This window comes from Rissa tridactyla, chromosome 2 (assembly GCF_028500815.1).
Source record: "Rissa tridactyla isolate bRisTri1 chromosome 2, bRisTri1.patW.cur.20221130, whole genome shotgun sequence".
Classification (NCBI taxonomy): Eukaryota; Metazoa; Chordata; class Aves; order Charadriiformes; family Laridae; genus Rissa; species Rissa tridactyla.
Window position 1 is genome coordinate 28,061,166 of NC_071467.1, and position 25,937 is coordinate 28,087,102.

A 25,937-nucleotide genomic window follows, 5' to 3' on the forward strand; every position below is an offset into this window, starting at 1 on the left:
ATGATACACAACTGTCACGAGAACTGGGTGTTTGCAGAGGAAGTAAAAGCCGAGGAGGAGGGGAAGGAGGAGGGGTACAATGCTGTGACACAGACATCCAAAGGAGAACAAGCCATAGGAGAGTCACTGTCAGGAAGAGCTGGCCAAGGGGAAAGGCCTGTCTGGAGGTACCTGGGGTAATGGGCAAGTTCTAAAGTATTGCGGTGATGGCCAGATTCATGTGTCTGAGGAACAAGGCTACTAATATCTTACTGTGACTTAGTGTTTGGATGTTTATGAAGTACAAGATAACAGCATGTTGGTTTTTTTTCCCTGTGGGAAGTAAAAAAACACAGAGTCACAACAAAGTTTGGCATTGGTTGAGATAAGACCCTGTTACACTACTTCTACCTGGGAGCCAGGCTGTGATAGCATTTTAGTACTCATTGCTACACTGTATGCAGCTGAGAAAAGCAATACTGACTTACTTTATACTCACTCCTTGTAAACAGAATCACAACACACGCTGTGATTGCTACACGGTGTCTTCACAACCTTTTTGCAAAAGCAATAAATGGTCTCTCCTCAGGACTTTCTCTACCCCAGGAAAAGTCCAATTTAAAAAAAACACACTAGCTTAGTAACACATTCCTAATTCACAATAAATGGGAGACCTGCAGTGAATAACTGCTGATGGCCAGAAAGCATATAAAAAGGAAATCCATTCTCGTCTTCAGTCATAGAATCACAGGATGGCTGAGGTTGGAAGGGACCTCTGAAGGTCATGTGATCTAACCCTCCCTCCTCAAGCAGGGCCACCTAGCACCAGTTGCCCATGACCATGTCCAGGTGTCCTTTCAATATCTCCAAGTATGGAAACTCCACAGTCTCTCCGGGTTACCTGTGCCAATGCTCAGTCACTCTCACAGAAAAATGTGTTTCCTGATGCTCAGAGGTAACCTCCTGTGTTTTATTTTGTGCCCATTGTCTCTGGTCCTGTCACTGGGCACCACTGAAAAGAGCCTAGCTTTGTCCTCTTTGCACCCTCCCTTGAGGTATTTATGTACATTCATGAGGTCTCCCCTCAGCCTTCTCTTCTTCAGGCTAAACAGTCCCAGTTCTCTCAGCCTTTCCTCATAGGAGAAATGGTCCAGGCGCTTAATCATCTTCGTGGCCCATTGTTGGACTTTCTCCAGTAGTACGTCTATGTCTCTCTTGTACTGAGGAGCCCAGAACTGGACACTACTCCAGATGTGGCCTCACTAGTGCTAAGTAGAGGTGACCCCTGACCTCCTAGCAATACTTTGTCTAATGCAACCCAGAATACCATTTGCCCTCTTTGCAGCAAGAGCACACTGTTGGCTCATGTTCAACTTGGTGTCCACCAGGACCCCCATGTCCTTTTCTGCCAAGATGCTTTCCAGCTGGGTGGCCCCCAGCATGTGTTGGTGCATATATTTGTTCTTTCCCAGGTGCAGGACTTTGCACTTTTTGTTGAAATTCATGAAGTTCCTATCAGCTCACTTCCCCAGGTCACTCTGGATGGCAGCATGACCTTCGGGCATATCAGACACGCCTCCCAGTTTTATGTCATCAGTACACTGTGCCCCATCATGCAGATCATCAATTAAGGTGTTAAGCAGGACTGGGCCCAGTATTGACCCCTGGGGTACAACACTATTTACTGGCCTCCAACTAGACTTCATGCCACTAATCACCACCCTCTGGGCCTGGCCATTGTTCCAGTTTTCAATTCACCTTAATCACTGTAGATGATAGGAAAAGTTAGCCTAAGAGAGCATGCAATGGCACAAGTTTGTCTCTGTTGAAAGCAATAAGTAAGGTTCTTCACACTCTCAACCTGCAGCCTTGTTACGCCAAATGGTAATGGGGATGTCTAAACAGCCTAAGTGACAACACCAACACAATAACCATGCCAGCTCCAGATAGGATGGCTTTTTCTGCTCTTTACTCTGATTATTTCATTTATTTTTTCCCTCTCAACATCTGCTCCAAGTATTCATCTCAGGTAGTAGAGTCAAGAATTGAGGAACTCATATTTAAGCCTCAAGGAAGCCACAAACCCTTTTCTTCACTATCATCGTTGGGGAACATAAAAGGCATCCAGTTTCCACCCTGTGTTCTCAGTACCCAAATCACAGTTATTGGAACATGCAGGTATTTCTACAAGGTCTAGAAACACTTCTCTCATGCAGTTTAGAGCCATTTGACACAGCCTAGCTTCCCTGAAGCAGCTTTCTTCTTAAACTTGTTTTCTAAAATCAGTCTGATGTCTTTTTTTTTTTCCATTTTCAGGTACAGAGAGTAGCACTCTATAAGAAGAGGACACTTACTCAGTATTTTGTGTATCGATTGTGTGGAAAAGTTCACGCAGTTCTTCTCCACTCAGAACTCCGTCAGCAAAGTAAGCTTTGAATTCATCAAAGGACAGTTTTCCATCATCTGAAACAGTGAAGAAATAGAAAGTGCCTCAGTTTAATTTATGGTTTTGCTTGTTTACTTCATGCAGTAGAAGAGGAAGTTATTAAAAAACCCTAGCTCTTCAGATTTAGTGTAGAAACTTTACATATTATACCAAGACGCATAAAGAACATGATGTTAAATGCATCAGTTGTTGCATTGGAGTTCTCCGTTTGCCTGGTAACTCTGTTATTCTTCCTCCTTCTCATCTTTCAAGCAAAGATAGTTGGTTTTGGTGAGTCTCTATTGACAAACACATCAATATAGCCCTGTCTTTGCCCTGATCCCATTCACTGCAGCTTCTCCCTGTTTTGCCCCGTGCTTCCCCTGCTTGCTCCCTGCCAACGTCCTCACCTCTGCACAGAAAATCAGGGACATCCTAAGATAGAGGGGGACAGAGAAAATCCAGGGAAATGCAAAAGCAAATATTTGTGGAAGGAACATATTAGTTCAATGAAAACATCTTCAGCTATCTAGAGCTATTTGTTTATTTCCCTTTCCTTTTCCTCCTCTTTCTTTCCTTTCCCACGTGGGAGACTGAGACTCAAGTGCACAATTCAATAGCAGTGGGGATCTGACCCTGGCTCTCCTCTCTAGCTAAGGACACTAATCAATACACTGCACCGATTTGCAGCATTTTGATTCTCTCTTTCTTCATAAAATACATCTTTCTCAAAAAGCTTTATGCTTGTGGTGGAATTAACAAAATAAATAAAAGAAAGTTTGACTTTCATGCAATAGGAAGCCAGCTGCCCGTCCTTTTCTGCTGGAAAGAATTTCGGCTCATTTTCTTGGTTAGCATAGAAAATAAATTTCTGTTTGTCAGCATGTAATTTGTCTGGAGATCACACCAAAATTTAGGAATGAGAAAACTGGTTTTGGACATATATCAGAGGTCATACAAAATCCTCAAATGGATTTTCACATGGAGTTTGGATTGGCCATGTAATATACAGTGAAGCCCAACTATGAAGAAGTTGACTTTATCTTCTGAGTATCTGTTGTTCTCATTTATTTGGGACAAAACCAGTCATCACCACATGGGTCCTGATCATCACCGATGACATGTTCATATAGTTAGGAAGTGCCTACAAGACTAATGGGACTCAGAGGGAGGGGTAATACCATGTGATAACATTTAGAAGAACAGTAAAGGGTTATAAATTAATTCAAGAGGAGTAAGTCCTTCTTACAATCTCTACTACATTATTTAGTGGAGTCTGTTTCATCTGTTCCTTAATTTAGCCAAAATCCTTGGCTGAGATGTGTTAAGCAGAGATTAATTCATCCGGTATTTTCAGGATGTCGCCACTTAAGACTGAAGCTTTACCCTCCTTTTGTTAGATCAAACTCTGCACAACCATCAATGCTTTCTAAAGGGCATTCCAATAAATACTACAGCATTTCATTGAAGAAGGGATCATACTTGTTTCTCACCTCACCTATGCATGTCCGAAAATCCCGGAGGAGATGCTGTACTGCAGGCTTCCCATACTTTTTTCTTTTTTCTTTTTCTTTTTCTTTTTTTTTTTTTTTGAGAGGTAACATCAGAAATGGATAATATGTACCATGACTTAGACAGCCTGTCCCACCCACAGGGTGGCCGTAGCTGCACTGACAGAAATGTCAGACTTAGGCTGTTGTCTGTTTTTGAAGGTTGGACCTTGAGATGTGAGCAGCATTAGACTCTCTTGACTCTGGCCTCTAATCATATCACAATGACTATTTAAACAACATACGACAGTCAGCACAACTAATTTGTTCCTGTGTATGTGATTCAAGGCTGAGAAGAAGGAATCAATTAAAAGAAGAAATGTAAGATAATTATGTCTTCTGAAATGAACTAGAGCCTGGATGGGACTTTGAATGATATTGTACAGAAGGGAAGGTGATGCGAGAAACCAACCAATGCTTCCCAGCAGGATGTAAAAAAAATGAAAAAAATAAGTTTGTAAATGGGGATTTCATCGTGGATCCTTGAACAACAGCTGATATTTGCTTCTGTCCTGAAGAAAAGGTGTCCTCTTTTCTTTGCTGTACAGGCATGACTTCAGAAGAGGTGCATGGGTCAGGATAAGGCAAATCCGTAATTTCATTAAAACAGTTATGGGAATTTGTTCCTCATTGACTAGTGTATCTGAGTAAGCTTTAAATGCAAGATTGGTAATCACCAAACAGAAGCCAAAGAAAATAAAACACCATTTGCTTTTACTTAGAAGCTGGAATATTTAAACAGTAGTTACATAATAATTTATCTAAACTGATTGAGCCTTTGCATGAAGCACAGAGAACATTTTCAGAGCCCAACACTTCATAACTCTCTTTTGGTTAGCACTAAATTTAAGCTCACATCATTCTTTCTCTTCCTTCAGTGACATACTGAATGACTCTCAGGGCACTAAACAACCATAGAAGATAAGACTATGATGCCCTAAGCACCAGAAAAATCAAAAACATATTGTGGCTTAATTTTACAGTGGCAAAGAAACTGTTATAAAGGCAGTATCTGAATCATGTAACTACCTGCTGTACTACAACACAGAGATTTGAAGAGTAGAGCTGAGGAGTTTCCTCAGTCTTTTACTTGCTCTTATTTAATAATTTCTTTGACTTGAATATATGGCTTCAAATATGTAATCTTCAAGAGGTTTCAAAATTGGACAAATCGAATGTCTGCTTCAGCAGAAACATTTTGAAATGTTTAATATGAAAAGACAGATTGTAGCTGGAGATAATCATCATTATGATCAAAATAAAATGTCAGGATCTACAAGAGCTAAAAACCAAGATGGCACAATACTGTGTTGAAGGTAGGCAATTTTCTTTGACAGCACTGCCATAATTACCTAATTGAGAATCTAAAAACATCTGCCATTTGGCAATGGCTACAGAGAAGGAATATCAACTATTGAGTGCGTTGAAATGAGCTTCTTTTCACAGCCTTGCTTCCTTTGGCTCGTACAGATGCAATTGTTTAATCGAACTGCCTCTACAGCTTTAAACTTTGCTGGGAAGGGTGATTTGCATGCAAGTTATACACATATTTAAGAAACTTGTGATTTTTGGCAACTTTTCTGATATAAACATATTAAGAGTTTACTTACAGAAAAGTCTGGGAATGACAAAAACCTGAAACATCTGTCTGTTTAGCTCTGTTCTTCAAGATCATTGGCTTTACATCAATCCAGAAAATCAATGATCTGTCAACAGCCAGATTGGGCACTTCAGCTGTTTTCTTTAAATTTTACCATCCAAGAGCAAGCATTGCCTTTTGCTTCATTGCTATTTATTCGCAAAAACATTGTGAATGTTATTGACACTGACTGACACATCCCTGAGCTTGTTGCTGGCAAAAGCCAAGGAGATTTGAACCTATTTGGTTACTTACAGAGTTCATAGAGTTACGTTTACTGAAAAAAGCTCTGATTCTCCAGTGTATTTCTCTGATTTCATATGAATATAACTGCTTTGCTAGTGCAGGCAGAGACTCAGCGGCCAGTGGCCCAGGCCACCCCTGCACTTCCTCAGTGCTCAGATGAAGCTCAGACCCAACCCCTAACAAGCGCTCCTTGTGCTGTTTAATTGAAGACACATTTGCCTAGCCAGGATTATTTTCCAAGTGTTAAGAATGGTTTTAATTTTAAAGGCTGCATTACGTATCCCCAGCGCTGCCTCCCTGGGGCACACCTCGCTGCCCTTGGAGCGCCCGGATAAATACTGTCTGGTTTAAGTGCTTCAGAGCAGCTGAGCAGAAACCTTTATTATAGATGCTTCAGTCCTTGTCACTGGCAAAGTGACAGGGGATGGATGATTTGTGACAGACAAACTTCTCTGAAGCCATGCATCCCTCAGACAAATCAATCTTCATCAGTGTTTGCCTTGGCAACGTTATCTCAAAGAAGCTGTTTGGCAAGCCTTGCTTGCTTCTGTGTGTCTTCTCTGATGTCTTTCAAAAGCAGGGTTTCTTCAAAACCAGGCACAGTTGCCCATCCTCCTTGGCGCCAAAACACTCCTGACTGGCAGACAAAAATATAAACAATAAACTGAATCTCCCCGTGTAGCACTTGCAGGTTTAGAAATGTATTTACATGGTGTTTTAGAGGAGCCTTCCTTTGGGTTATAATTGCATTCTTACATTTATTTCAGTAAAATTCACCTCTCTATTGAATAGATGGTTTTATGTGTAAAATGGGCTCAAGTGATATCAAGTGGTCCACTCCAGAAACACTATCTCCAGGACACATTTTGAATAGCTTATGACTTCAATAGACAACAGCATATCCGACAAAGGAAAGCCACACACATGCTCTCTTTTTGAGTTGAAAGATGACTTCAGTGAGTGAAAAGATATCAAGCAAATAATGGACAAGAGCACGTACATATTTGGAGTCTATGTGCCCAAAGACAATGGCAAATGTGAGTCTGCAGCCAGTGAAGGACGCTACAGTGATGTAGAGGAGCAGGATGTCTCGCAGATGCCAGCAAATGCTGGAGGGCAACAAAACAGCTTCTGCTCCCACCTATTTCAGGCTTCTTGTTAGGACTGTGAGCCTTTCCTAGCAGTTAAACATGCCTGTGGGCTCCACGGAGGACATAGCAGGAGCCACACCAGAGGGAGCTGGTATGGCTGAATGGCAGCCCTAGGGCCTATGGCAGTTGGAAGACCCACATGGAAAACTTATGGCAATTGGAGGGAAAAACCCCACTGGGCTAAAGCTCATCCTGGGGTTCACCTTGGTGGAATGGAATATGGAAAGCAGAGCCCATGGCACTGTCCCAGCTCAACCAGACGGTGCCCAGCCTGCCTCCAGGCTGGCAATGTGCACACTGCCAGGGCAGTCGGGTGATTTAGGGTCTGGGGCTCTATGAGCTGTGCCCTTGTAGGGCAAAAATTAGCAAAAGGAGAAGAGATAACAACAAGTGAAACCAATAAAAAGAAAAATCCGCTGTGGCAGAAAGTATTTACCCCCCAGGAAGGTGCAACAGCGACTAGGAAACGACAGTGCTCAAAATGAAGCAGTCATGGGAAAGGCAAGGGCCAAAACCATAGCCCCATCCAGGCCCTCACAGTTCTCAATGGGAGCCGACTTCCTAAATGCCTCGTGGGAGTTGTGACAGCCCTTTATGTCTTTTTGAAATCTGGCTGCCTTTGAAGAACTTAAAGCCTTAAAGTGCCTCACTCAGGCCACAGTGCCCTGCATGGCTCAAGCAAACACAGTGGGAAGGCAGCGCAAACTTGGGTCCTCCTCCCAGATCACCTGCTCCTGGGGACCTGCTGCGTGACTTGCCTTTTTGGAAGGAACTGATAGTCCATACCTGCTGTAAAAGATCTGGATCAGAGCACTTGAGTGCTAAAAGATATTGCCCTGTACACAGAGAAAATGAGGTAGTGGGAGGGGACACACGACAACAGACACAGATGGACTGAACCAGATGCAAAAAGTTGAAAAAGACCTGTTTTATTGGCATATAGCACAGAGGCTGGAATCAGGCCAAGGAAGAGCTGCCAAAATAATAAATTTCAGTGTGCCAAAGAGTATGCTGGTAATATGTACCAGGTCCCAGGCATAAGGAGTTGCATAGGAAGAAGCAGAGACATAGGCTGAAGCTTTACAGGTTCTGGGCAAGTACACTAAGCTTTCACTGACTGATCTGTACCGAGTGTTGATATAACCAGAAATAATGATTTTAAAGCCATTATTCCAGCTGTTACGCTGGAAAAGCTTAGCACATGTAACGAAGCAGTCCCAAAGGGAGCAGGCTAACAGGGAGTGGGGTTAGGTTTAAAAGCAGGCATTTTATCTTTATAGAAATAATAACATTTGGAGTCTGGAGCACAGAGTTCACCCTGAAGCACCTGAAGGACCCAGGGAGGTGGGATGGGGAATCCCATCCCAGACAGAGGGTATCTGCAATGGATCCAGATGGTCAGGAAGCAAACAGCAGCATGGTGAGGGTCCCTCAAGCCTGTGCTACAAGGGTTTTGCCTTATTAATCTATTTTACCAGTACTGATTCAATCATTTGGGACAACAAACCAGTGATGCTGCAGTTCAGAGAACTTCGGTGCTCTGGCTCCCATTCAGAATATACATTCTGTAAAGTCATCCAGTAAATGATGTAAAAAAACCCCTCAACGTCACCACTATGGCCTGCTCAAACCTGTCCCTTATGGGTATCATGGCACACAGAGCTTCCCCGAGGGATTCCTGCACATAGCTGTTTTTCTCAAGGAAGGGCACAGAAGAGATGGGTCACCCTGTCATGCTGTGACACATCTGGCCAGTCCATGTGTATGGAGGGGAGAGCCCATGCCACCAAGCAGTGTTGCTAGGGACAATCTATGGGCTAGCTGAAGACCTCGTGAGATGTCAGGATGTTGTGGTCCCAGATTAGGAGGTACTGGCCTATGAAAAAATGCTGAAATCAGGAACTTGGCACATCTTGCTTTGGTGTAACTCTAAAATTTTCCCTGGAAATAAGTTTAATCCCCTAAGAGGCAATCTTCAGAGAGCCTCCAGGCCAACTCTGACAGTCCGCTTTAGGGTGATTCAAGAGATCCCCTTCCTGAGGTGCTTCCCCCGCCTCTCGCAAGCATATTCACTCAGTCCTCTTGGATGGCACAAATTAGGTCTCTGGGCTACAAGCTAGAGCCCCTGAGAAGTCATAGTCTGAGGCTTGCTGTAGTTGAGACAGCTATCATCCTGCCAGAGCTCACCCTGGAGACACAGGAGCAGATGCAGCAGGTAGAAAACTCACCTGCAAAGTCAGTGTTTGTCCTGCAATGGCACTGTCAATAAATAATGAATATGAAAACACCTATTTTGATTTCTGCAAAACTGATTCTAGAGTAAGCGTTGCGAGATTTCCCCTTGATCATCGTACAGGTGCGGCTTGGTGGTTTTTTGGTTATTCTGTGGAAATCTTGTCAGGTGACTCAACTGTGTATGCTCTGTGAATCCGTCCCTTTAGTCACTGACAGCAGTGGAAGGACTAGGATGCTACTGCTGCACTTGCCTTATTTTAAAGAATCCTTTATTTATGACCCACAGATTTTTTTGTTGGGCTAATGTTCGCATGCTTTTAGAGCTGGGCTGAAATCCCCAGATCATTGCAATCAACAATCAGTTTTGCTACTGGATGTATTATCGTGCTATTTCACAGTTTTAGAATTCTACATTTAAAAGTGTGATGTCCCTGCTCTGTATCATGGACATCAGGGGCTGCTGAATGAAGACATATGACAGAATGAGAAGATTAATCTTATCTGACTGTATTTTTCATTTTGCAGATTCTAGTTCAATGACATTATAAAAGATATATTTTTAGGAGGGGAAAAAAAAACCTTTCAGTGAATGCTTGTTGGAAATGTCAGGGAAAAAATGAAATCAGACATAAATGCGCTGGTTCTGGCATTAATAACATTTTCTTGCTGGTCTGCACTGGGTATTTGACATCCAGGTTTGGCCACCTCTGGAGCTCTAGTCTTCTTTTTTTCAGTCAGTTTTTAATTTTCCCTTGTTTGGTGGCAGTCATTCTTGACTGCCTGCAGCATACTGTTTACTGTGTTCCTTGTAGTTAAATTTGGGGGTTTTTTTGGAGAGTCTCTGCTTCTATAGCAGACATTACCTATGATGTTTTCAAATATCTTCCCCTTAGGAGCTTCAAGGATGTTTGAGATAAAGCTAATACTCAGTGCTTTTTCATAATAGATGACTTGTATTTGCAAACCAATGACAGCATCTATATACAAATAACCTTTTCTAAACACAGAATCATAGAATGGTTCCGGTTGGAAGGGACCTTAAAGATCATCCAGTTCCAACCCCCCTGCCATGGGCAGGGACACCTCCCACTAGACCAGGCTGCTCAAAGCCCCAGCCAGCCTGGCCTTGAACACTTCCAGGGATGGGGCATCCACAGCTTCCCTGGGCAACCTGTTCCAGTGTCTCATCCCCCTCACAGGAAAGAATTTCTTCCTGGTATCCAATCTAAATCTACCCTCTTTCAGTTTGAAGCTGTTACCCCGTGTCCTATCACGATACTCCCTGATAAAGGGTCCCTCCCCACCCTTCCTGTAGGCCCCCTTTAGGTACTGGAAGGTGCTATAAGATCTCCTTGGAGCCTTCTTTTCTCCAGGCTGAGCAACTCCAACTCTCTCAGCCTGTATATTATTCTCTCAACCTGTCATACTAGAGCTGCCCTTTTTAGGGCTCCAGCTTGGAGCTGCTCTGAGAGCCTGGGGGCAGGAGCTGTAGGTTTGGAACAAGGCCGCAATCAAACACCAGTTCTAAACTTGCGGAGGAGAGAGACAGCTGAGAGGTCCTCCTTCTGGAGGACACAGCTGGGGGGTCACTCCCTCCTGCCTCCAGGTTTGACTGGCTGGCTGTTTTCACACTGAAAAGTGCTAAGGGGAGTTTTAAACGCCAGGAGCAGGAGTAGGAGGCTCATGCCTTAAAGGGCGGCTGTTGTGCTGACACACAGCAGCCCACAGCCAGGCAAGCCCGCCGCCAAGCCACTGGGCTCACAGTGATTTGTTTCCACCATCATAAGAGAATAGATCTGCAGCAGCAGCAAGGCTCCCCTGAAGAAAAAGCTGGAGATGATAAAGCAGAAAGACTCTGATAAATGGGAAGAGCAGCCCTCTTCTTCCCCAGGAGGATGGGAAGAGAAATGAGCCCCACCTTGATGCAGGCAAAGGCAGGGCACTGCTCTCCAGTTATTTGGTGGTACTCCTTGACTCTGCTCAGTGTTGAACCGTCAGTGTTGAAGCACTTTCCCTCGGCTGAAGGAAGACTGTTACGCTTGCAAGATTGAGTTGCATTCTCAGTAGATTATTACCTTTTTTTTTTCCTCCATTTTGACAGTCAGACTGTTTGTGATCAGATTTCTGCAACATCATCTATATTTGAATTTCTATTCACCCGCTAACAGGAGGGAATTATAGCATGAGGCTAAACTAATAGGGCACACATCAAAGCTGCGTGGTCAGGAGAGGCCCCTGGGTGACCTTTAACTACACCGGATATAATTTCACTTGACTGCAAATCACTTCAAGGCTAATGGGGTGTACCGTGTCCCTCTTAGCATATCAGAAGATACGAGAAACACCTCATGCAGACAAGCACGTAGAGGTGCTGCAGTCACATGTGCGTGGGGCAATGACTGTTGCCTGTGAGGTTAGGGAGGTAAAAAATTTTCTTCATTAGGAAAGACTGCATTTGGCAGTTCCAGTTTCCCGTACTTTACTCCCTCTCTTGCAGGCCAGGGACAAGATTTTACTTTTTGAGAAGAATTTAATGACTTTGATTTTGTTTGAAATAGCAAAAGGAATGAAATAAATGAAGAACTTTCCTTTTATCTGGAATTTTTCCAAATTAGTTCTGTGTGAAACTCAGATGCTTTCCTTTGAATACATGGAGTTTTGTAAAGTAAACCTGAACAAAATTTCATTTTGACATGCAAACCTGAAACTTCTCTTTTCCAAAAAGGTCAATGTGCAACACCTCACCTTTATGAAATTGCTTTTTTTTTTCCCCTCTCAGGGCTTTCTGTTGCTTTTGTCAATATTATGAACCTTATTTCTTAGAAATGTGATATTCCTTCCCTATACCTTGTTCTCCCTCTAAGAAAATCACATGACCTTTTCCATTATGGGAGGAGTGTGGATCTGCTCCATACAGAGCAGAGGTGCTCAGCCATGAAATAACAACTATAGATAAAGCTTATGAAGCTGATCCTCTTGTGGAAGCTGTGCACAGCTGCTATTTCCAGAAACAGGAGGGTAACAGAATGATATATGTATCTGGGCTGGCAAAGAAAGAAGCCGCCACCCCAGAAGAAACAACATTTATATGCCTTCTTTCAAACAGGGGAATGACTGTTCGATGAAAAAATTTCTCAATTAAACCCAGCTGTCACAAATCATTGTAGCGTTTTTGAGTAACAGCAGTTCAGCAGGATTTCTTGGCTCTTTTCGTCTCTTATTTTGTATTGTCTTTGCAAGAATAGTTGTCTTTCCTTGTTGCGGAAGGCTAACTGAAGTCTCACAGTCCCTAAATTCATAGTAAGAACGTTATCTCCTATAATACTCCTGTTTATCAGCCTGATCCACTTTTTTGGATGTATTTTTTTCTTGCTGTTAAGCAAGTACCTAGTAAGGTTTTTGATGATAAATTTTTTGGTGGTATTTTAATCCCACAGAGAGAATGAATATGGCAGATCTCAGACAGTCCTACTAAAAGTGTATGGGAGACCTTAACATGGCCATGTCATAGACAGCAACATAGTATTTGTTACTTTAAACCAATACGTGGGTTTCTGTAGCACAGAAAGGTGACACTGATCCTAGTCATTAACAAAAGCTAATAATCTGTGTTGCCAGCAGTGTAAACATTTTAGTTAAGTGTTCGCATATCCACTAACCTTTCTGGGAAGGTACTTAACTTCCCAGCCTGAAAACAAATCTCCTCCCTATTAATGTGGGACCAGCCCCTGCAGTGCAGTGCAAACTGGAAGTCCCACGGGCAATTGGTGGTTGAGCAAATACAATTAAGCACGTAAGAGCTGAAATCATTTCAAGTTAATGGACTTAAATAAACAGAACTAAAGTGACTGAACTTAGCCACTTTTCTCCCAGTAATGTTGTAAAGCATCCATACACAGGTATGGATGCCAGTGACCAAAGTCTCTGGGGATGATGTGGTTTCGTATTGTTCTGGAACAAGCAAGTTTGTCACTGATCGTGTGAGCTGTTTCCCCTATTTTAATAGCAATGTATAAATAATAAGCTGTGGGGTAACCCCAATGAGGGCTGGAAGTCTTCCTGACCCACCAAAGTGCTGTGGATCCATGAGAGCTGGGACGGAGCATGAGTTCAAAGTCCAGGACAGGACTCTTTTTGAGTCCAGGGGGATGACGAGCACTGCTCTGCACCACGCGCTCTGAGTCTTCAGGGTAGACAGATAAACATCTATTCCAAACACCAGGAGAAAGTCTGCGGGGGACACCAGCAGAGTTTGGCTGTGGTTGGCATGTAGTTAAGCTGGAAAAGCACTGCTGAAGGGACAGGTCCTTCTCCTCCCCATCCCAACGCTCGCCTTGGGATTCAACTTGTACCACCACTGCCCTTGCAAGCCACTGGGAAGCTGACTGAGGGAGATAACAAAAAAAACTACCAAAAAACTCTCATAGTGATGGATTTCGTAGCTCCAGAGCTCTCTGAAGGAGCCTGCCATGGTTTCGTGGGAAGTGCCAGCTGCCACACAGGAGGTGGGTCAGGAATATGCAGGTGGAGGAGGTGTGCTGTGGATGGGACTGCCCTCTTAGCAACAGTAAGCGGTTATTCAACAGGCTCAGCTATACCATCAAACTGGATGGTGGCCCCTTACTGTCCAACAGTTCTTCCTTGAAAATTATTCTCTCTGATTGTCTCAATGGTATCCATTTGCCTTCAGATACCTGTGAGTACATGTTATTGAACGCGCATAATACCTGTTTTCTGAGGATTGACTGGGAATTGCTTATCAGGGTTAAACCTGTCTGAGCTGTGGGTTTGACACTGTTCAGTGCCTTCAGGAAAAGACCGAAGTCCGGCCCGTGCTTCTGCAAGAAGTCGCATCTCCCTTCTTCCCATACTTGGGTATGACAGTGCTAAATAATTGCAAGCGTGTATTTCCTTCTCGTCCTGTGAGATCTAACTCCGGTTATGTGAGTTAAGTATAAATACTATTATGATAACTTCGGAGCTACAGAAGCTCTTTATAGCCTCAAACATACTGAGTCTCACACTCTGTGTGACACAGGGCCGTGGCAGTGGCTTCATTTCTCTGCTGGGGTATGTGGCACAAACCCGACAACTTAACTTGCCCAAAATTGTGCAGCAATTCTGAGATGGGAAAAGGAGTTAAAGCCAGGTTCAAGACCGTGACTATGTATACCAGCAAAAAAATCCAGTCCTTACAGCAAGGCCCTTCCCCTGCTGAGGCCAGACTGGGAGCACCTGTGAAGCCTTGCAGTACTATGCTCCAGCTTACTGAATTCAAGGAAGGGAAAAAAATGTATGTGGAAGGAAAATCAGTCAGTAGCACAAGGGAAAAACTTGAGATTAAGAACATAATAAAAAACTCATTACTTTTGTGTTATGTGAGTTGAATTCCAGGCTTTATTCTGCCTACTGACATGCTGAACAAATACATAATTGCCAAATGTAGGAAACAAGCCTAATTGCTGGATATAGCCCATGGTGTTTTTAGAAAGTAATAAGATGGGCCTACTAACAAGTATTTCAAACCTTCTTGTAAACACAATGTCACTAAGAAAACTCCCACATGCCCCCAAAGTGCAAATCAAGCACACATGCCACATTGCGAGAGCACAAGATCTGCCCTTAAAGAAGCTGTAGGGAGGATCAGTGCACAACAAAATACATTGCATTGAACCTGTAGAAAACATAAAATGACATGAGGGATGGCTGATTTTTCTGTTAGGATATTTAAAGCACGACTTAAAATGCTGAATCAATGATGGATTGTTTTTTCCCGAAGGGAGGGGGGAAGACACATGACCGCTCTTACCATTCTTGTCTGCTCTTCTTAGTATCTAGACAAAAAGAGAGAGAGAGAACAGAATCACTTTTTTGGTACAGATTAATAGCACACAATGCTGTATGTAGTGGGCATTTACAGTTTGAGCTCCACATCTTATTTTCATAAGGCTGCATAAAATTGAAAAGCCCTTAGTGTGTCTCCATCCTTCCCTCAGAGTATTGCTTTCTTTAACTCCTCCTGTGCTGTGCTCACTGAAAACCAAGACCCTAGTAAGAAACAGCTTTGTTTTCTAGTTTGTGCATGGCTTATAAGGATGATGTTCAGGCACAAAACCTGGTACCATATGGCTACCATGGTACTGGATTCGGGGTTGAGAGAAGTGGTTTAAAGAAGCAGAGCAAGGATGACAGCTGGGAGGACGCGCTCAGCAGCCGAGATGGTGAGAAAGGCTCGGGGTTTGTGTGGGTGGAGGAAGCAAAGGGATAAGTCAGGAGAGGGGACGGCTGGCGTGAAGGGAACACGTGTGGGAGGTGAGATCAGGTGTGTGGGAGCAAATTTGAGGATTGCTCTGATGGCGAGTAGAAAGCAGATACAGAAGGAAGGGGAGAGGGAAATCAGAGAGGTTTATAAGCTGGGAAGCCAAAGGCAGCGCGGGGGTCCTTGCTGTCGATCCTTCGCGGCAACGCCTCTGCCATGCAGCCTGTGTGTGACCCCAGCTTACCCGCGCGGTGTGCAGGGATGCCTTTTCTCCCCTCTGCAAATGGCACCGGCTGGAGAAGCTATTTAAATACGTAGGTGAGAGTCTGTAGCTCCTCGTGCAAAGAAGAGGGTCCTGGGGGGTGGTGCATCCTGCGGGGAGAGGTGGCAGAGCCTCCCAAGCCCAGCTCTGCCACTGGCGGAGACACACAGCACGAAGCCACCTGGGGCTGCACGTAGGTGCGGTAGCCCTGCCTCACTGCTGGTGACACGCCAGTGTGCCCGCCTGTCCCTGCTGGAGCCCCACCGCAGGTACCACCACATTAGTCCGCGCTTTGAAGAAGGGATCAGGGATAGGTGGACTGGAGGCAACAGAGGGGCTCTCCTCCAGTTTCTTTGCTCCCTGCTCTCCAGATGAGGTGGTTTTGCTGTGGCATGGGTCACCATTTGGCATTTCAGACATGTGCGATTGCCATCTGTTGTCACCCTGCTGAGTTTCCAGAGGTAGTCCCCATCGCCACTTCAGCCTAAACTGTAATGGGGAGTCGTCCAGGCAACAGTATACCCAGTTTAGGCAGGCGAAGAAAGCAAATATTCCGAATATAGTTTCTATTGCTGCTATGAATATCAGTAAAGAAAAGAGTTTCAAAATGGGCACATATATTTTTGAGAGCTGACAGCAACAGAAACATTCTCTGGTTTGATAAACAGCTAGTAGCATTTAAGCAGCTTGTCCAGCACATGCCATAACCGCTCTGCTCCTAGAGGTGAAACCAAATGAGAAACACAAGGATGGACGTGCCAAGCTCTGTCAGAGCATCTTGGTGACGGTATTCTGTAGGATGGGGTTTGTGGGCAATTAACAGAACTGTGACCCACATCCAAGACTTCACTGATGGTCCCTAAGCTGAACTTTGCATTGGACCAAGTTCACAGCATGTAAAGTATGAAATAAACTTAGTAAGATGACATCTCCCCTCCCTATATATACAAATAAATCATACATTGCAACTCAATTTTTGGTATGAGGATTGGAACATTTAGGGGTTTTAAATTTTCACTCTTAAACTGGAAATTTTCTCCTAATAAGAACTAATGACTAAATGGCAGAGCAAAGGAAAGATCATTAAAAGCATTATTAGAATAAAATAAAAATTCTTTGTATAATCCTTAACAGGCAAAATACAGTTCCAGATTCCTGGAGGGTTTGGCTTGATTTTTTTGGAAACTGTTGTTGACCTTTCTCCTTTCTCAGTGGCAAGCAGCCTTGTTGCCTTTTTGTGTCACCTGAAGGACCTGCTTGTCAAGGGACCCACCTCCATGCTGCCTGTAGGACTTGGTGCTGCTCTGGGGTTAGTAACTATATGTTAGCAGATGGCAAAGCCAGCGTGCTGAAAGGTTTTGCAGATTTTCAGCTGGAAGTGGAGAGATTTGTGAAAGTTGGGGAGGGCGGCGAAACACGATGCTCTGAGATCGAATGGCTTCCTTCTGCCCGGTTGCACCTGATAAAAGGGAGCAGGGGGTGCCCCCGAGCAGAGGGATGCTGAAGGGAATAGCGTTACACGCCTCGCAGATGCTTGGGCTGAGCTGCACGCTGTGGGCAGACACGCAAGCATCTCTGATGGGACAGAGCAAGGTGTGCTCCAGCGAGGTGATAAATACGCCCAGCATGGACCCAAGCAATATTAACAGATGACCGGTGACTTGTGCCATGAACAGCAAGGGCCTGTGAAGAGCCACGGGGGTGACACAGCCACACCAGGTGACGCGGAGCCACACGGATGGTGTCACAGCCACACCAGATGACGCAGAACCACACGGATGGTGTCACAGCCACACCAGGTGACGCAGAGCCACATGGACGGTGTCACAGCCACACCAGGTGACGCAGAGCCACACGGATGATGTCACAGCCACACCAGATGAGGCAGAGCCACACGGGTGTCACAGCCACACCAGGTGACGCAGCCCACACCTTGGGCAAGACTTCTATGCAAGCAAGAGCGCTGGCTGCTCAGGCTTGGCTTACGGATGTATGGGCCTGGGACTGGGACTGAGCGCCCCATAAATATGGGTCAAGGGCGGCAAAAGTTTCTGCATAAGTAATTTTTCTTTTTTATTTTTAAATTAATTTTAATTAGTTAAGCATTATGCATTTATCGATTTATTCACTATTATTTAAAATTTGGATTAATTAATTCTAAATTTTTTTTTAACCCCAAAACTTAAGGAAATATTAAAATCCTTTGGATGCTTGATAGGGACTTTGAGACAAGAGCAGGGAGGAGGTCGCATCAGAAATCAGGTCTAGCTCTCATCAGGTCTCTGCCGATTCCCCAGTGGGACCAGGACCTCAGTGCCTGCCCTTTCTGGGCAGCCTTACAGGCAGTCTTTTGTTGCCTGGTCTAATTTACAGTTAGGTGTTTATATTAGGTGGAGGTACTTCGCTGAGGGGTAATCACAGAGCTGCACACCCCCAGATATCTGTGATATGGGTGCACTCTCACAGGAGGAAGGGCCCCCAGGGTCCAGACCCTGCTTTGAAGCAGGCAGAGACAAGGTTTGAATTTCGGGTTTTTCTCTAGATGTAAGAGCAGAAGTACGACAGCAGCCCTCCTCTCTCCTCTTCACCAGTTTTGTGAAAGGCATCTGCTTTTCCATAAATATGAACCTGACGCTGGTTTAAGAAATTGCTGAAAATTAAACAAATAATTTTCATTCTAATTATTTTTTTTTACTTTGTGTGAAATCGAAAGTTTTAATTTTACCAGATATTCTGACCACGTGCAGTTTTCTAACCCAGTGTGCTGAGTTAAACCGGGGAGTTGGCTGCATTTAATGTTTTTTAACTCTTTCCTGGCAACTTAGCTTTCTCTTCTGTCTTGGTGATGTATGCCTGTAATTCTCCTGTTTCTCTTACAAGTGTTATTTATAAGACAAAAAAGCTGCGTTTTCATTACACACTTCAATGGAAATAATAAAAATGAACAAAGAGTCTAATTTAAATGATTTCTCATGGAGGTTAGAGAAATCAGGAGATGAGCAGATGGGGGCTGCTTGAAATAATTTGGGGAAAAGGCTCGGGAAGTTAATGTGGGAACATTAGAGAAAACATCAAGATAAAGGGTCCTTTAATACAGAATATGTAATTTCTGGTGACTAACCGGAACAGCAGTTGGTTTGAAGTAGATCAGAGTTGATAGTAGAGCTGGTCTGAAGATTTGTAGGTCTCATTAAGAACAGGGGATACTTTGGAGATCTTTGGTTGGGAGTTTGCCTTCTATCAGGACTTGCCTTGGACCAAAGAAACACCCTGTGCCAGGCAAGTTTAGACAAAAAACTTTACAGCTGCATCTTGTGAGATGCTGAGCCCTTGGTGATGGTCTAGCACAGCACTCCTGAGGGACAGATGGCCAGGTGCACAGGAGGGCACCTCGCTGGGCTCACCCCAAAAGGCTGAGGGTTGCTCTGTACATCAGCCCTGGGCACCTCAAATCATAGAATCATAGAATCACAGAATGGTTTGGGTTGGAAGGGACCTTAAAGACCATCTAGTTCCAACCCTCCTGCCATGGGCAGGGACACCTCCCACTAGACCAGGCTGCTCAAAGCCCCATCCAGCCTGGCCTTGAACACTTCCAGGGATGGGGCATCCACAGCTTCCCTGGGCAACCTGTTCCAGTGTCTCATCCCCCTCACAGTAAAGAATTTCTTCCTAATATCCCTCCTAAATCCATCAGGGTCTAACGGGATGGGAGGGAGCCTGCACAGTTTGGGAAAAAAACTTTGTCAGGGCGAGAAACTCTTCAGTGAAAAGCCCGGAAAAAAAATTAAAATAATATAAATCCAAGCAATGCATTTTGAAAAGTGACAGCATTTTTACCCAGCGCCTCTCCTAACCACCCCCAACTGCTAACCTGCTCTCCTCACATATGCACGCCATCGATGCAAACTCGTTCCCCTCATTAACATTTTAAATGGTAAAAACAGTTAAGAAAAACGAAAGGGAAAGGGAAAGGGAAAGGGAAAGGGAAAGGGAAAGGGAAAGGGAAAGGGAAAGGGAAAGGGAAAGGGAAGGACTCACAGCCTTGCTGGCCTTCACCCCCTTCCACCCCAGGGAGGAAATCACGGCTCCAGAAAATAAGAACAAAAAAAAAGAAAAAAAAAAAACAAACAGAAGAAGAAAAAAAAGCGGCGGGGAGGGGGGGGGGAGGGGGGGGGGGCGAAAGAAGGAAAAAAAAAGGGGGGGGGGAAAACGGGGTGGTGGGGGGGAAAGACGCCTCCCCCCCCACCCAGCCCCTTGCAATTGCTGCCTGTGCTGGAGGGAAGGGTTGATGCCACGGACGCCGCGTACTCACATCGCGGAAGATGCGCAGCCCCGCTCCCAGCTCCGCCGCCATCCGCCCGCCGCAGCCGCCGACACCGCCCGCAGCGGCGGCGGGGCCGGGGGGCGGCACCGGGGAGGGAGGCTTTGCCTGGGGGCTGCACTCTGCAAAAGCGCTCGGGCTTGAAAATAAGGTCCTTGAATATAATTTACCCCTCAAAGTGGCCTGTGGGGACCTGGGAGTGCTGGTGTTTCTGGGCGGGAGCAAGACACAAGGTGATGGAAAAGGTGGCCTCTAGCACCCGCTGTTCCTGCTCACATAACAAGCCATGGCCACACGCATACCAACTCTGAAATTTATCTTTTTTTACAGCTTACAATCAAGAAAAGTCACACGGGAGCGAATACAGGGGACAACACTTGAGTACTCAAACCAGAGGCTGGTTTGGGGTTGGGCTAACCAACAGAGCACCAGACCTGGTGGTCAAACCGTGACAAAGACAAACCACTCTCAAAACCGTTTTGAGAACAGAAGGGAGACATTGTATTATGCTAACTTGAGTCTTTACATAGGTACCAATCAACTCGTACGGTGAAAAAAGGATCGTAAAGCAGATCCATTGCCTTAACCAAGGGCAAATAGTACTTCTCGCTCCAGACCTGTGGGACGCCCGAGCGCGAAAGCTGTTCTTCTGCTGGGAAGGTTATATTTTAACATAAGCATTATAGAGTGTTTTTCCTGTCATTTAGAGGCAACACACATAGCTAACCATCATGGAGTGATTTAGAAACTTGATTAGACAGTTAGGCAGCTTGCATTTCCTCAGTAAAAAGGAAGCTTTGGTGTCTGTCTGCCTCGGCATCAATGGCTCTTGTTGCACAGCCCACTGCACACCAAGTGTAAGGTAGCTCTTGCTGCCAGCTTTCACGGAATCACGGAATCACGGAATCTTCAGAGTTGGAAGGGACCTCTAGAGATCATCTAGTCCAACTCCCCTGCTAGAGCAGGGTTGCCTAAAGCACATCCCTCAGGGCTGCATCCAGGCGGGTCTTGAAAATCTCCAGAGAAGGGGACTCCACCACCTGCCTGGGCAGCCTGTTCCAGTGCTCTGTCACCCTCACTGTAAAGAAGTTTTTCCGTGTATTTGAACGGAACTTCCTATGTTCTAGCTTGTGCCCATTGCCCCTTGTCCTGTCGCTGGGAACCATTGAAAAGAGCCTGGCTCCGTCCTCCTTAAACCCACCCTTTAGGTACTTGTAAACATTAATCAGGTCCCCCCTCAACCTTCTCTTCTCCAGGCTAAAGAGTCCCAGCTCTTTCAGCCTTTCCTCATAAGGGAGGTGCTCCAGTCCCACAATCATCTTGGTTGCCCTTCGCTGGACTCGCTCCAGTAGTTCCCTGTCCCTGTTGAACTGGGGAGCCCAGAACTGGACACAGTACTCCAGTTGTGGCCTCACCAGTGCAGAGTAGAGGGGAAAAATGACCTCCCTCGACCTACTGGCCACAGTCTTCCCTATGCAGCCCAGGATGCCATTGGCCTTCTTGGCGACAAGGGCACACTGCTGGCTCATGGATAATTTGCTGTCTACCAGGACCCCCAGGTCCTTCTCCTCAGAGCTGCTTCCCAGCATGTCCGCCCCATGGATTTCATTTGGTTGTTTTTCCCAGATAAAAGGGCAAAATCATTTTTGCAACACAGCTTACACTAGAACATGATCCCATTCTTTTTGTTTATTTGCATGCTTTTCCTATAAATATTTGGCAAAAAAATCACTGAAGACCTACTCATTCAATCCAGTTTTCATGTAGGCTCCCAAGCCTAATTTTTCTTAATAGTTTGGTGCCTTTGACAGGCTCTTCCCAGATGGTGGGAAACACCAAGCCTACGTTCTCCTGGCATCTAAGGCAGGCTTTAGACCAGCAGCTATGAACCTCAGCCTCTCTTTACCAGCCCCCTTTCTGTCCGTAAGGGACACATAATACTCCTGGGATGGATAATTATCATTATAAAGATAAACATAGTAAAGACAGAACAGGTCTGGATGTGAACAAGACGCACAGCGGTGCGTTAGAAGTGCCTAAGTAAACTATATGCACGTCACTGTACACGGAATATTGGTTGTTCCCGGCAAGAGGTAACACACTTTTTTTTAACACACTCTTTCACGTAGATCCAGACAATTTGGTAGATTCTAGGAGAACTTTTTAGGGACACGTGAAATGTGTAAGATGTGTGGTGATAACTAATACCATGTAGACTCCTCTCCTATGCACATTCCGTTTATGACCAGCTCCACAGGAGCATTTTGGAAGCAAGCAGTGTAATAAAAATGCCTGTAATGGGGCATCCAGCAGAGACTACAGTTCATGTTGAGCAAAAGCCTGCGGTGTGGCTGGATGGTTAAGTCGGATATTTACTTATGAGATCTAAGACAAGAAACAAAGGCAAATGACAAAACAGAGAGTCGGAAGCGTAACAATGCAACAGCGCAGTAAAAATGATGCAGCTTCATTCTTTGTATTTGCAACATTCACAGAAAAAAAGGTACAAGAAAGCTGCTGTTGTTAGTCCGCGGCTAAAAATAATTTCATATTTAATCCAAACCCAAAGAGGTCCAGTTCACAGTACCCGTCAGACTCAGATGTGAGCAATCGTCCTGGGCTGGGTCTATACACCCCAGCTCCTTTCCCCTTCAGAAGGATGATCATAAGGTTATTTGTGTTGCAAAGCTTTAGTCGCTAATTTTTTGTCAAACCTGGGAGGGCAGTTTTCCACACAGCTGAAGAAAAGAGTGAGGCTCCACCACAGGGTTAAGTCCAGTCTTAAGGGTCCTGGTCTATATTGGCTCTGAAGAAGCTGATGACTACAGAGTAATGTTAGGAGTCTGGTTAATTTATTCAAGTGCTTGAGACTTGCTGGGGTATGTAAATACTTACTGTTTCTGCTTCCATGCCTGTGTACCCTCCCACCAATGCCAACCTATGAGTAATATGTTTTGAATTAGGAAGCGTTTGAGGACTGTCACTAAGAAAATGCCAAAGGCTTTTTGCCTCAGAGCTGGGCCAAAAGTAAGCACTTATATACATGTAACAGACAGCACAGAAATCTGGGAGGGTGTCTGAGACCTATGACATGGAGTCATGGCAAAACTCCTGTGCCTAAGCTCTGCTTCAGGTGCTCAGATATTTTTCTAGGTGCAGGCCATCATCCTTCATATGCAAGAGAGATTTAATTACAGTAATCCAATAACAAGATTATAGATTTGAGAAGGGTATCTCACATTAACTTCTATAGCTGGATTTGAGAAAATTTGAGTTTTTTTTTTTTTTTTAGAAAAATTGTATTATTCCAATGGTTTTGTGAAATGAAGAATTTTCCCTCTACCATTCCCAGGCTGCCACTGCCGCTGCTCCTAAGGTTCATATCTCCCATGAAGTAGTAACCGATGTGATGATGCCAGCTCTTGTCTTTGCTTTTCAGTTTGAAAACCCCCGGCAGTCATTGAAATTCTGCTCTCAGAAATGGCTACCTGCCTTATTCCAGCTCGGTGATTTCATCACTTACAGCCACGCTTACAGAGTCTGCGGGCAACCCTCTCTCCCCCCGCGGGCAATGCTCACGGCCTGGTGGCACATCTCCTGGTACTTCCCAGCTGAAGGAAAGCCAAGGGCTCTTCGATGTCTTTTTGACTGACATTTGTGATCGTACCGTTACAAGCAAGTGTAGCTGATACTCTGTTTTGCTTTCAGAGGATTTTTTTTTGGGGACGGAATTCTTGCAGGAAAAGCAGATATGGAGCCATCTTATGCCAAAAAAAATCTCTAGCGACTTCATATTGCCAGAGCACTCAGTGACAAGCACTCTGTTTGCTCCCCAGCTCTTACCATGTTCAATCTTAGGCTAAGGAGAATAATGCAACAAAATGCAAAAAAAAAAGAGGGGGGGAATTAGGGCGTGATGTTCTCTGTTACTGATTTTAACAATAGTTAGCAATTAATAGGTCAACAATTAATAAAATTAATATGTGTTTACTTGAAATAAAAAAGCAGTTCTGTTAAATGGCAGAACCAAAACCTTTAATCCAAACAGAGTGCAGCTTTGGAGAAATTTCTATCCAAATGCAACTCAGTACTAGAAATCGAGAGAATTTCCTGTAATAAAAGTCAAAGTTTTGGCCTGCTTCTGAATATTGGAGAAATTATATGTAAAATATTCCCAAGGAAGTTCTACTGACAGATGGGATTTGAGACCGAGAATAGCAGTAAGGAACTTGGACAAACACATCCCACTAATGCTGTCCTTATCCTGGAGCCAGGCCTGCGAAGGCTGGATCAGCGTCACGATGCCAGCCTGACCCCAAGACAACTAGGTGAAATTCCTGGCCAGGAGCCCCTGGATCAACGAATTACCTGCAAACTTGCTGAGGGTGCACCCTGTCCCATCATCCTTGTCCTTAATGAAGATGTTCTATAGCACTGGTCCCAGTATCAGCCCCTGTGGGGCACCACTAGTGACTGGTGGCATGGAAAGGGGGAGAGAGCTGGGACTATTCAGCCTGGAGAAGAGAAGGCTCCAGGGGGACCTCCTCAGTGTGTATAAACATACATATAGGGGCAGGAAAACAAAGCTCTACAGATAGGCATCTCAAAACTCACTCGCTCGCTGCAATACTAGCAGGGAACCGTAAACAAGATTTTAGGATGTGTATTCTCTATAAAGGCCAAAATACACAAACTTAATCATCAAAGGATGCAATAAAACAACAGGGACATTGTATGCGTTTCGCTGTGAGAGGCATTTTTAGCATTCAGGGACTGATTGTACAAATCACATTAAAATTAATGGGAACTGCAAGACTGAGTTTTCTACGTGGGATACTTACCCTCTCTGTGAAATTTTAAAGACTCTGTATTACCTTCAGTTAAAAAATAAATAGACAGTTTATACTTCTTTGGTCTGTTTCTGTGATGAGTTATATTAATATAAGAAAAGAATAATTGTATTTTTTGGTGTCAGTCTTTTGCACTCTGGAGAGCCCCCTGAAGCAATGCTGCTGGTGTGAGTAGAGGATCTAACAGTGGGAGATATGAAGTCGACTCCTTTCATTTCAGTTAACATGAGCACTGTAGGAATCAATCACCATCTCTTCCCTCCTTTTCCTTTTTTCCCTTTTTTCCTTTTCCTTTTCCATTTAATTTTTCATTCTTTTTCCTTTTTCTCTTTTCCTTTTCCTTTTTTTCCCCTTTTCCTCTTTTCCTTTCCCTTTCCCTTTTCCTTTTTCTTTTCCATTTTCCTGCAGAGCTCTGGGTGTGCATTCCTTCCCTGGGAAAGCTTTTAACCTGAAGACTCGCCCCCCTCCATCATTACAGGCTTCCTGGAACTGCGTTCTGTGTTTGGAGGAATGAGCCCTGAAGTAGACACAATACTGCAGTGGCTGATAAGGACAGCAATATGGGAAGAATTAGAGGGGAAGAACATTATGTGTTCAAATCCCTCAGGCTGTTTTGAAAATCGTATCCATGATTATTAGCGAATGTCAGTGACTTCAATTCTTACTTACTAGGGCATTCCTTATAAATATTATACCAGGCATAGCAAGAACAGTCACAGGCATTTCCCAGTTAAAATAAGGAAGACTGTCAACCAAAACAAAAAACTTGCTAATTAAATTTCAAAATTTATCATTTTTCAAAATATCATTTAAAAAAATGCAGGCTTTTGTGAATCTCCTCACTCTCTAAGTCAGAGAACAGCTTGCCTGAATGAAATGTAGCAAATTTGGAAAGGCCAGTTTTTCTTTTGGATCCTAATCAGGAATTCTGATTTTCTACAGGAGAACCTGACTAATAAAATTATTTTCCTCCCTTCTGGGTATTGATTAGATGGCTAGATATAGATATTTCTGATG

The 25,937-nt window shown here is 44.4% G+C and overlaps 1 protein-coding gene across 1 annotated transcript in view; it reads right to left on the reverse strand.

The window, feature by feature from the left end:
* Positions 1-22,890, reverse strand: part of NECAB1 (N-terminal EF-hand calcium binding protein 1) — a 70,647-nt gene extending 47,757 nt beyond the window's left edge. Inside the window, exons 1-3 of the mRNA XM_054193631.1 lie at positions 22,785-22,890; positions 15,035-15,059; positions 2,334-2,442 (exon numbers count right to left, since the gene is read on the reverse strand). The gene's annotated coding sequence lies outside the window, so the exon portion shown is untranslated. The remainder of the gene's footprint in view (positions 1-2,333; positions 2,443-15,034; positions 15,060-22,784) is intronic.
* Positions 22,891-25,937: the final 3,047 nt, after the last annotated feature.